The 12,810-nt window shown below is 40.5% G+C and overlaps 1 protein-coding gene across 5 annotated transcripts in view; it reads left to right on the top strand.

The window, feature by feature from the left end:
* Nucleotides 1-12,810, top strand: part of IQCA1 (IQ motif containing with AAA domain 1) — a 154,933-nt gene that overhangs the window by 17,973 nt on the left and 124,150 nt on the right. The gene's annotated exons all lie outside the window — the stretch shown is intronic.

Below are 12,810 nucleotides of genomic sequence, written 5' to 3'. Positions count from 1 at the left end.
AGAAGAAAGGAAAGCAAAATACATGACCAGTGACTTAAGAGAATGGACTCGCCTGTATTATACAGAAGCCCACCCGGGGGCCTCCGGAATCAGCAGGGCGGTGTCCGTTTACGCGTCTCAGTTAGAATACACGCGCTGCTCCGAAGGTGGCGACGAGCTTTGAGCTGCTCAGAGCGTGTTCCCCCCGCCTGACGTCAGTTATTAATGCTAGTGTCTGTGGTCATGAGAATGGGTTTGCCCTGTACAGCCGCCTGCCTCTGGGTGACCTTGGTGGTGGTGACTGGAGCAGGGTTGAAAGGGTGTGTCACTCACCTCTTGCTGTGTGGCAACATCACCACAAACGCAGCAGCTTAAACAGCACGTCGGTCCCCTTGGTTTCTGTGGCCCGGAGTCTGGGCTTGGCTGAGTCTTCTGCTCAGGGGCTCACAGGCTGTGGTCAAAGTGTCGGCTGGGCATGGGGTCTCATCTGAGGCTCAACTGGGAAGGATTTACTTCCACGCTTGTGTGGTTGTGGGTCAGATTCAGTTCCCTGTGGGCTGCCAGCCTGAACCGCTCAGGTTTTTGCCAGTTGTGAGCTGGAGGTGGCCCGCAGCCTCTTGCCATGTGGACTCTCCATGGGGTGACCTGCTTTATCTGAGCAGCCAGGGAGGGAGGGAGTGCTTACAGTCCCAGGGAAATGATCCCAGAAGAGGTTTGGACACCTCTGCCCTATTTAGATGGTTCTCAGTGAGTCGTAGGGTCCACCCATACTCAACGGAGGGGACCACATGCAGGTGTGAGCACCGGGAGGTGGAGGTCATTGGGGACCATCTTAGAGTCTCTGCCTGAGCACAGGAGCGTTCTGCATCCTCAAGTCACAGACCTCAAAGGAGGGCTGGTTTGTCCTCTACCTGAGCCCCTCCTGAACACGGAACCCCCCGCCTCCCAGGCCAGCCCACTGTTTCATTTCAGAAGTTTCTTCCTTTTATTCGACTGAGGTCTGCCTCCCTCAGTCCCACAGACCGGCTGTGGTGGTTCTGACCCTCCTGGTAACTCAGAATGTGTTGGTCCCCTTTCACACGACAACCCGTCAGGTTTGTGACGGCAGCTCTTGAGTCCCCAGGGCCCACACTGTTCATTACCCAGAGATGGGGACCATTTCTGGGGAGCCTTGTTGGTTGACCGGCTCCATTTTCATCAAAGGACATTGTAATTAAAAGAAGGAACAGAAAAGAAAACCTGTGGAGCCTCACTGTACAGCAGTGAGTTAAGGTGTGTTGGAGTGAACTGATTGCTCCCTACCCCATTTTTAATGCCGGATAAAAATACTGAAGCAGTAACGCTGATCAGTACAGTGACGGAGTCTTTGATCCTGACCATGTATAAAACTGTGGTGAAGTTAATCAAGTAAGGAAGAGAAGAAAACACAATACACCATATATCACCATAGATACTAATAAGTAAAAAAAAGCTATTAGATAGTATCATAAATAACTATGGCAATAAATTATAAAATATTGAATGGAAGAGATGGTCTAGGGAAGTATTAGCATCAAAATGACCAACAAGGAAAATACCCAAATAAACCAATCACTGTAGCAAATGCTGAAAAGATTTTCAAAGATCCTGTGTTAGTTGGTGAGAAGCAGATGTCAAGATGAAATTAGACATTCAAGAGATTTGCCAGGAGAATGTCTGTGAAGAATAACGCAAGAGGCGCTGAGAAGACAGGGAGAACCTTCAGATGCAGGTGTGACAACTGTGAAGCAGGGGGCGGGGGAAGGAGGGTTGAGAAGGAAGAGTCTGGCGCCGGGGCCACTGGGGCACGGTTCCAATAAAGGAGTCAAAGCCGTCTATGAAAGTCTGTACGAACGAAAGAAAAGGGAAGCAATACTGATGATTCCCAGATTGGGCAAGGACCCAGGGACAAGTCCAAGGTCAGGACTGCTAATGAGGATTTCTGTCTGTTTGTAGTAACATTAAAAACACTCATGCTTTTTCGCCCAGTGATACCAATTCTTGGAATTTCTTTGCTACGGGGGAGAAAAAAAGAATGTGGGCAAAATTTACAATATATATTCATATCAGTGTTATTTTATAAATTGTAAGAGATAGTGCCCAGAAACAATTAATAGAGTTAAAATATCCGATTGTGTATCTTTAGAAGTGGTGTGTTGGTATTCCTGAATATATTGCAAAATGTAAAATATGAACACCGTGGTCCTGCTTTTATTTGTTTGCTTATTTATACATCTTCCTACAATGACCATGTATGCATGTATTTTATATCTAAAAAATTCTCTCAATGCTTCAAACATAGGTAGTAGTATTTATCCAGCAGTACCATTTCCCATTGATTAAACTCACAAAATTGCTTTTATTCTGTAACATAAAATGTATGCAATATTTATTCATTAATCCTTAGATCCTTCAGTAATAAATCAAGGACACTTGATTTTTAAAAAATTACAGGGGAAATATGTGTTCAAAATTATATCAGAGCGAGGGAAAGATCTGAATCGTGGTTTAAACAATTTGTAACTCTTTAAATTGAAACTTTAAAATTAAATAATAGTCAATTCATATTACATTTTCTCAGTTCTACATACTTACTATCAAATGTATATCTCAGTAGGAAAAAAAATCAGGATTTATGATTTATGCTCAGAGAAAAATGTAAGTGAAGAAGAAAGCAACTTACACATTTTCACCAATGAATAGATGGGTTTTCTTTATAGTATCCTTTTCTTTGTATATCCAAGTTTTATTTTCTAATACTGCGCCCCCCTTCCCGATTTTAGAAGAGAGAAATCAAGCGGTCACCGTGATGAGGTTGATACAAGAGCAGAGAGCGAGGCATCTTGCACCCTTTGCTCTGGAGTCAACCAGAAACATGACTATTGAAATTTTCTTTTCCTAGATTTCAGGATTCAAAGCAAATTAAAAGATCTTACCAGTGATGTTATTATATACAGAAAAAAATAGCATTATTCCCACATTCAAGGTATTGGTCTATAACTTTCATGACTTCTATAATGGCATTTTAAAAATTATTTTATTTTTTATTGACGTATAGTTGGTTTACAATGTTCATTTCTGGTGTACAGCATGGTGATTCAGATATAGATAGATAGATAGATTGATTCAGTTATATATATGCATATATATTCCTTGTCATATTTTTTTTCAGGCTATTACAAGCTGTTGAATATAGTTCCTTGGGCCATATAGTACAACCTTGTTATTTATATGTTTTATCTATATTAGTTAGCATCTGCAAATTCTGAATTCCCAGTTTATCCCTCCACGCCTTCCTTTTCCCCTGGTAACCATAAGTTTGTTTTCTGTCTGCGAATCTGTTTCTGTTTTGTAAATAAGTTCATTTGTGTCATCTTTTTAGATTTCACATATAAATGATAGCCTCTGGTATTTTTCTTTCTCTTTCTGGCTTACTTCACTTAGAATGACATTCTCCAGGGCCATCCATGTTGCTGCAAATGGCATTATTTAATTCTTTTCTATGGCTGAGTAGTATTTCATTGTAAAACTATACCACAACTTCTTTATCCAGTCATCTGTTGATGGACATTCAGGTTGCTTCCATGTCTTAGCTATTGTAAAAAGTGCTGCTCTGAACACTGGGGTGCAGGTGTCTTTTTGAATTAGGTTACCCCTGGATATATGCTCAGGAGTAAAATTTCTGGATCACATGGTAAGTCAATTTTTAGTTTTTAGAGGGATCGCCATAGTATTTTCCATAGTGGCTGCATCAAACTACATTCACTAACAGTGTAGGAGGGCTCCCTTTTCTTTACACCCTCTCGAGCATTTTTCTTTCGTGGACTTTTTAATGATGGCCATCTGACTGGTGTGAGGTGATACCTCATTGTAGTTTTGATTTGCATTTCTCTGATAATTAGTGAAATTGAGCATTTTTCATGTGCCTGTTGGCCGTCTGTATGTCTTCACTGGAGAAATGTCTGTTTGGGTCTTCTGTCCATACAATGGCGTGTTCTAAATGACAGATGACATGGCAGATCCATTTCACTTTAGAATAGCTCCTTTTCTTCCAGCCCTGCATTCTGACTGCTCCACCTGCACTTTGGCCTCTGTGCAGCACCTCTGTTGTCAGCACAGAATGGAAACCATGAATTATTTTGCTTGAGGAAGGGATCTATCTCTGTGGTGCAGACACATGGAAGAGCCTCTTTCCCCGGTGAAGGGGCGTACTCTCACTGAACACGTGTATCATCCCAGTTGTGATGTCCAGGCTTTACTGTCTGAAAACTACAGCGAATCATACCAGAGTGGCATATAGGATTCAAGAAATACCTTGATTTCATCCCCTGCTCTGGTGATTTCCCTTTGATGTTTAATTTTCAAACATTAAGTCAACATTTATTTTTGGAATGGAAAACCCCCAGGAACCCTGACCCATCTTGTATTTCTCAACTGTTTAGGTTCTGTGAAAATCAAATGAATGAGCAGTTTCTGCCAGTTGCAGATTTTTAAGATTTAAAAACTGTGCTTGGTGGAATATTATTCAGCCATGAAAAGGGGAGAAATCCCGACACCTGCCACAGCCTGGATGAACTTCAAGGACATTGTGCTAAGTGATCTAAGCCAATCAGAAAAAGGCAAATACTGTATGATCCCATCTTAATGAGGTATCTAAAGTTGTCAAACTCATAGAAACAGAAAGTAGAAGAGGGTTGCCAGGGGCTGAGGGGGTGGGGAGGTGGTAACGGGCTGTTGTTCGGTGAGTATAAAGTTTTAGTTTGCAAAATAAAAGAAGTTCTCCAAATCTATTACCCAACAATGTGAATATACTTAACACTATGGAACCATATACTTATAAATGGTTAAGATGATAAATTTTATGTTATGTGTTTTTCCACCACAATTTAAAAACAATTTTTAACTCACTGAAACGTTGAAATATATATACTGAGATGGCTGTCTATGAATCATGACTATTCACTAATGGCCAAAAAATACAAATTAAAAATTAAATGAGGTGAGGAGGGTATAGCTCAGCAGTAGAGTATGTGCTTAGGCATGCATGAGGTCCTGGGTTCAATCCCCAGTACCTCCATTAAAGTAAACAAACAAACAAACCTAATTACATCCCCCCAAACCAAACCAAAAAAGTGCAAAAAAATTGTTAAAAAAAAAGAATTAAATGAGATAGTATTTCATTGAATCTAAGATGTTACTGGTTATAAGATACATCATGAGTGAACATGAAAGAAGATGTTTGGGCAAATAAACAAAAACACATCCTTGACTGTAATACAAATCCGTCCCTAATTTCAGGCATGTTAACCTGTGACAGATAGACATCTCAGAGTTGGTGCTACAAGGCAAGTTTTCTTCTTAGGGGAAAAGGGTTTTTTCACATTTTAATTATTGACAAGAGCATGATAAGATTCTTATTCTCAGACACGAAGAGTCACATCAATTCAGCTTTTCTGAAAGACGTTAACAAGATGCAACAGGATCATCAAAATCTGTCTTTTGGCCCCCAGTTCTATTTCTATCCCAAGGGAATCATCAGAAGTAAAGGCTTGTACACGTAGACGTTTCCTACAGTGTCACTTGTAGTAATGAAAAACTGGAAATGAACAATTCTAAAGTAGGGGTGGAGTTAAGTGATTTCGAGTGGACCGACATTAAGGTAGTAATATGCCACCACTGAAAAATTACGACTAATTTCTGATGACGTAGAAAATGCTCAAAGTGAAAATACAGGATTTAGAATAACACATATAATATGATTTCAACTAAATATATACACATATCCATGCACATATCAAAGAAAGAAAAAGAATGTATAAAGTTTAGAAAGTGCTCCTTTTTTAACATTGGAGCTTTGGAAGATATTTTTTGTTTTGTCTGTATTTTCCGAAATGTTTAAATTTTACTGCATTAACTGGGGAGAAGGCACACATTTAAAAAATGAAAGCAAATGGACATAGAATATTATCAATCTTTTCTTTTAAGATCTCCAAATTGGTGTGTATACATAGGTGGGCAGATTTAATGATAGGAAATTGTTTCTCTGTTCCACCCATAAGAGGCACACAGATATGAGATATAATGATAAAAACAGTGGCTATCTCCAGTTTTCTATTTTAAAAATTAAGCCAGCAGTCAGAAGAGTCAATCTAAGATAATCTAAGTTTAACGTGGAGTTTTATGCAAGAAGCAGTTTTGACTTAACAATTTTCACTTAATTTAATTCACCCTACGTTTACTGAATGTCTACTATGCATAACACGCTAGAAACTTAGAGACTGGCCAGACGCTCTTTTTTCATCCTAAAGTCTTAATGGCTTACGTTGATACCACATAAAAATAGAATTACACAGGGTTTTTTACTGTAACTTTTTTGTTTTACTTTGTAGTTCATATCTGCTCAGCTCAAATAAAAGAAATCTGTTTTAATTCCTCAGTGATGCAGAGTTTGGATAATAGAAAGAGAGCCACTTGTCTGTTTTGTATTAAATGTGACTTTCTCCAGTTTGCTTTTTTTCCCAAGCATGTCTTCCCTTGGTATTATGTGTTCTATGAAATTTTACACCGTTGAGAAATATATGGATTCAATTTTTATAAGAATGGTATCTTCTATTCACTGGCTGATAGCCATAAAAATCCATTACCCCAAATCCCAGAAATGTTTTCAATTAAATATATTTTCCACTCGATCACTAATTAACATACTGTCTACTCATTTTAAAATTTCATTTTTCCATTATTTTGTTTTGTTACATCATGTCAATGTATAAACCATTGACTTATCTGATCAAAACAGTATTTGTGTCTTTATGGGAAGCTTGGCATATTTCCAGGGGTGACTATTTAGTAATTGAAACCAGAATTAGAGCGAAAGGCATCATGATGTCCTCACTTCCTGACCAAATCTTTCCTTTGCCATTGTCATATAAATTATTTTTTGATACTGCCTTTTAAAATATTTATATTCTAAAATCTACAAAGGAAAATAAAAGGGCACTCTAAAAATTCATGTGCGGTTATTTTAATTGGCAGAGCCAGTGGAGTGGATCAAGGACGAAACTTAATGAATGTAATACATTTCCTTCTGTGGATCCCTTTGAAATAATCTGTCCTACAGCCATGACCGTCGTACATTTTATGTTACCCTGAAGCCATCAATGTTTGCATTATAATAAAGAACACTAGGGGACACTTATTAAAGAGGAAAAACTGTCACTTGGAAATGCATCAGCTAAACCCTCAAAGCACCATAAAACCCTGCTCACTTTCAAATTCCAACATGAAACAAGCTGTCCCATAGATTATTTTTTGGTCAATAAATTAGACGTCTTTCTTATTAGCAAATAACCCCAAGTAGGCGCTCAGGCCCCAATGATGCTCCCGGAAGACGGCTCCCTCCTGAGGCTCCGCTTGGGAAGGCGGTGGGTACTGTGTCCCGAGCTTCCAGTGTCCTCGGGACCCGTGGGCTCCTCTTTGGGAACCGCTGTCACAGCCAGAATGAGCAAAGAACCAGAACTAGGCGCTCTGAATGGTCACACTTTGATTTCAGCCCCACAGCACATCGTCCACCTTGGTGCGCTATTCATTGTATTTGGCTCCAAATGAGGTTTGGTTGTTTCTGGAAATAAATGTCTTACCAAAAAAACAGATTTGCCCTGATTTATAGGGTTTTGTTTTGCTTTTAGTTTTATTTTACTTTTTAAATCCAAAACCCCCCCCCCACAAACCTGTTGCCTGCATGTCCCTGTGTGTCCGGGATCAGCAGCATCTTAGAAATGGATCTGCGTCCCCCAACATCAGTGTTGAAGGGTTTGCTCTGCTGGGCTGATGAAGAGGCAGGTGTCAGGGGAGGCCCCTCTGCCATGTGGGCTGGGGGTGGGGATCACTCGGAGGCGCACACTCGCCCTCCCTCTGAGCCTCAGTTTCTCCTTCAGTAAGAGCAGGATAGCGCTGCCCATTTCGCAGACCTGTGAGAAGGGCTTCCGGACCCAGCCTGGAGCCTGGACCGGACTTGCCTTCCAGGAGTGGGGGCTGCTGCTCCTCGTCTTGGAGAGTGACCTGACGTCGTCAGGGTAACGGAGTGACTTCGCACCAAGGAAAGCTGTCGTCAGATGTGATAACTTCGCGATGTAGCGAAACACAAAACATCCCAAGATGAGCTGTTGCGTAAAACACACACGCCACCAATTTCAAACCTAAACTCTCTCGGCCCTGGTTGTATGCTGCTCGGATGCATGACCTCGAAGTCGGTCTGTTAAACGTACGCTCTGAGCAGCCCACAGGGCCTGAGTCTGCTCTGCTGCACAGAGAGCATCCCCAAGGAGAGCCCGCAGCAGCCCCCAGGTACCCCGCGTGTGTTGCACAGGAAACGTGTGCAAGCCAGGAAGAGCGGCGCTCCTGGTGCAGATGTGCCTGAAAGGCTCTTAGACAGGCCGGGCAGGGGGTCAGAGCTCAAGGGAGGACACTGGATAACCTTTGCGACCTCAGAAGTCCACCTCAAGAGTCTGAAAACAAGGAAAACTCACCATTTTCTTTTCTGGTTAAATAGGATTTTACAGCCTAGTTAATTGGGAACCTTGAGTTTGATTTCAAGTGTTTTTTATTTTTTACTGAAGTGTAATTGACAGGCAGTGTCATATCAGTTTCAGGTGCTCTTCATCGTGACTTGATGTTTGCGTACATTTTGAAACGGTCACCGCACGAAGTGTTTACGGTATTATTGACTGTGGTCCCTAGGCTGTGCATCTCGCTCCTGTGACGTATTTAATTTATAACTGGAGTTTGTCTTTTTCAGTCGCTTTCACCTTTTTTCTCCTCCCCACCCCCTTCTCCCCACTGGCAACCATCTGTTTGTTCTCTGTATCAGTGAGGGTTTCTGTTTTGTTTTGATGTCCATGTGTTTTGATTTTTAGATTCCACATGTAAGTGACATCATGTGGTATTTGTCTTTTGTCTTTCTCTCTCTGACTTAACTTCACTGAGCATAACACCCTCCAGGTCCATCCATGTTGCCACAAATGGCAAGACTTCATTCTTTTTTTATGGCTGAGTAATAACCTATTATGGATGTATTCATTCATTCTGTACTCATTCATCTATGGATGGACACTTGGGTTGCTTTCATATGTTGGCTATTATAAATAATATTGCAGTAAACATATATCTTTTTCAAGTGAAGTATTTTTGTTTGTTTCTGATAAATGCCCAGAAGTGGACTTGCTGGATCATATAGTAGTTTTATTTTTAATATTTTGAAGAACCTCCATACTGTTTTCTATAGTGGCTGCACCAATTTACATTCCCACCAACAACGTACAAGGGTTCCGTTTTCTCCGCATCTTCACCAGCACTTGTTACATGTTGCCTTTTTGATAACCGCCAGGCTGACAGGTGTGAGGTGGTACCTCGCTGTGGTTTTGTTTTCACTTCCCTGACGATTAGTGATGTTGGGCATCTTTTCATGTGTCTCCGTTGGCCGTCTCTAAAAGTCCCCGTTCACATCATCTGCTCATTTTCAACTGGGCTGTTTGGTTTTCGTCATTAGATTGTGTAAGTTCTTTATATATTTTAGATACTAACTTCTTATCAGGTATGTAACTTGCAAGCATTTTCTCCCATCTGTAGGTTGTCTTTTAAGTTTTGTTGATAGTTCCCTTTGCTGTGTAAAAGCGTTTTTAGTTTGATGTGGTCCCATTTGTTTATTTTTGCTTCTGTTGCCCTTGCCTGCAGACAAATTCAAGATAGTATCGTGAAGAACAATGTCAGAGAGTTTACTGCCTGTGTTTTCTTCCAGGAGTTTTGTAGTTTGGGGCCTTACATTGAAGTCCTTAATCCATTTTTAGTTTATTCTTGCACAGGGCGTGAGACAGTGGTCCAGTTTCACTCCTTTGCATGCAGCTGTCCAGGTTTCCCACCACAGTTTATTGAAGAGACGACTGTCTTTTCTCCATCGTAGAGTCGTGCCTCCCTTGTCACGGATGATCATGTGTGTGTGGGCTTATTTCTGGGAAGTATTTGTTAGTATTCTTACTCTGCCTTATCCTTGTCCCGGGTCTCCAGGGCATCAGAAGCTCAATGAGGAAGACAGTTCTCTGCCTTTTGTCTCCTGGTCTCAGGATTCTTTTATCCACATTCTAGGACCGGACATTTGCCTTCATTTGTCTCACAACAGGGCCCATGACAAAGTCCTCTAACGCAGTGTGCAGAGTAGCATGGGCAAGGCCTACCTGGGCCCAGATGCTGGTCCCACCGTATTTACTCAACGTGTGAACTGGGGGGTGACTTAGCTTTCTTGGTGGCATGATTTCCACATACGCCAACCGGAGACAGCGCTAGCACGGAGCTCATCAGCGTGTGCTCAGTGTTAGGAAACTGGGTGAAAGGGATAAACTTGGGAGTTTGAGATTTGCAAATGTTAACCATTGTGCATAAGAAGAGATAAAAATAAATTTCTTCAGTATAGCACAGGGAACTATATTCGGTATCTTATAATTACCTTTAATGAAAGAGAATATTAAAACAAATATATATATATATGTGCATGATGGGACCTTGTGCTGCACACCAGAAATTGCCACCTTGTAACTACTGTGACTGGCTATACTTCAACTTAAAAAAAAAGGAGGTATCCAGGAAGCATTTAAAACAGTGTCTGACACGTGTCACGCAGTAAGTGCTAGCTAAGCGTTCACTGCTGTTATTTTTGAAATGGCTTATAATCATGGGTTTAAATGGTCACGTAGTTCATGATTCAAAAAGGTGTTAAAAATAAAGGTAGTAAAAAATAAAATGAGTGATGGGAAAAATTACCCTAATAATAAATAATAATAATATAATAATAAGTCATTATATCTGCTAGGAAAAAATGCTGATTAAATTACCATTTTTTAACCTGTTTAAGTTAGCTGAGATCAAAAAGGTTAATGTCACAATACTGGCAAGGTGTAGGGGGAAAGGCTCTGTCATACACTGTTGGGAAGAGTAGATCAACTGTGCAAACTCTCTGCAAGGTAGCTCAAAAATATCTATTAAAATTACAAATGTACTTCAAAAAAATTATGCACTATAGTGCCCATAAAAGCCATTTTTAGGAAGGTGTTTTAAGCCAGAAGAAACCTATCAGTGGAGAGATGCGGCAAAGCACAGAAGGTAAGAGTGGAGATCCTGGAAGTACATGCGTCCGGTCAAAGCCCAGTCTGCCACTTCCTGGCTGTGTGACCCTGGGCAAGTTCCTTGACCTCTCTGTGCCTCAGTTTCCTCAATTATAAAATGAAGATAATAATGGTACCCACACATAAGGCTACTTACTATGAGGAATAAATTAGTTACTATTTGTAAACCACTTAAAATAGTGTCTGACAAACCTGAAGTGCCATCAAAGTGTTTATTTTAACACATTTTTAAAGAAGGTAGGACACTAACGTAGCAAATTAAGCTTCCTCCCACCCGTCGATTATAAGCTCAACCTTACTGTCTGAGCCTAGCTCCTAACTGAGCAAATTTTAAAACTGCTAAAAATTTTTAGAAATTAGGATTAACAGGCTAGACATTGCTTTATTTTTTAATCATTTTGCACCCACTAAAATTGTAGCATCCCAAGATAACAATTTACCGTAACTGAGGTATGAGCAGAGGACAAAAGGAAACCATTGGCTCTGGCTGTCCACAAAACCTTTTTTTCCACATCCCCTGCTGGGTTTGTCTTTCGGAGTAGGTATATTTGTATAAACACAGATACATAAACGTATATGCGTTACTCTCAAATGCAGTGATGAAACAAAAGGGCTTATTTGCATAAACTGGGAAACACACACGCACAGTCTTAAAACAGACCAACCAAAGAGCCGTTTACTCCACAGCATGAGGCACTGCATGTGCAAAATTAGAGTAGGAAGCACGTGGTGCAAGGCGGTGGGCTGATGGAGCCCCGGCTCAGGGTGCTCCCGGGCCTCGTGGAGCTTATTAATCTCTGCTCTGAGGGCGGTGAGAGACTTCACATGTCTGTCATCTGTTGGAAGGGATCCCCTCCCTTCCCTCCTTTGCTCTGTCTTTGCCTTCAGTGACTACACAGCGCCAGGAAGAAGAAAACCCCCAAGACCATGAGCTTCTCGAGAAAGTTGCCAGCATTAAATCACCGATTTGCAAGTGTATTTGCGACTGATAAACTGAACAGATTTTCATTTGGACAAATGTCCATTTTATCTTCCTAATTGGAACAAGGATTTTTAAAGACAAAGCCCATCAAACATTAGATAAGCATTTTAAGTTAATGGACCATCGAGTCCTATTTCTCCACAAAACCAGGAAGCATCATCTCTGTCCTATTTTTACAGCGACATCAATTATTAATATGTATATCTTTGCTGACGGAGGACCTTGCTATAAACGTTGGTTTCGTTATCTGGTTCTGGGTCATTAACTATAGAAAGCTTGTAAATATAATGGTTTATTCACATGGGAAGCCTTCATTAAGATGCATTATTCTACAGCTGATGTATTTCAATACATAGTGTATTATCATGTTCTCTAGTTCCCTTTAATATTCGTAATTTATTTTGAAATGAGTTGCTGTTTATATGGTGAGTTAACAAATTTGAATTCCATATGACCAAAGTCGCTAAAGAGGAGAAGATGTTTTAGCCCAGAGGAGAAGCTACTCATTAACATAGGACCTAAATATGTTATAACCTTTAAATTCAAAAGCAACTCGAGAAAGAAGCTACAAATGACCCCAAATGTATTTTTGTCACAGAAAGTCTATCTCAAGAAACACGCATGAGTACACACATATTAACAGCACAGCATGGTGTAATA

Source organism: Camelus ferus, chromosome 5, assembly GCF_009834535.1.
Source record: "Camelus ferus isolate YT-003-E chromosome 5, BCGSAC_Cfer_1.0, whole genome shotgun sequence".
In the NCBI taxonomy this organism is placed as follows: domain Eukaryota; kingdom Metazoa; phylum Chordata; class Mammalia; order Artiodactyla; family Camelidae; genus Camelus; species Camelus ferus.
Note: the sequence above shows the minus strand (reverse complement) of the source record. Positions and strands in the feature narration are given on the sequence as shown.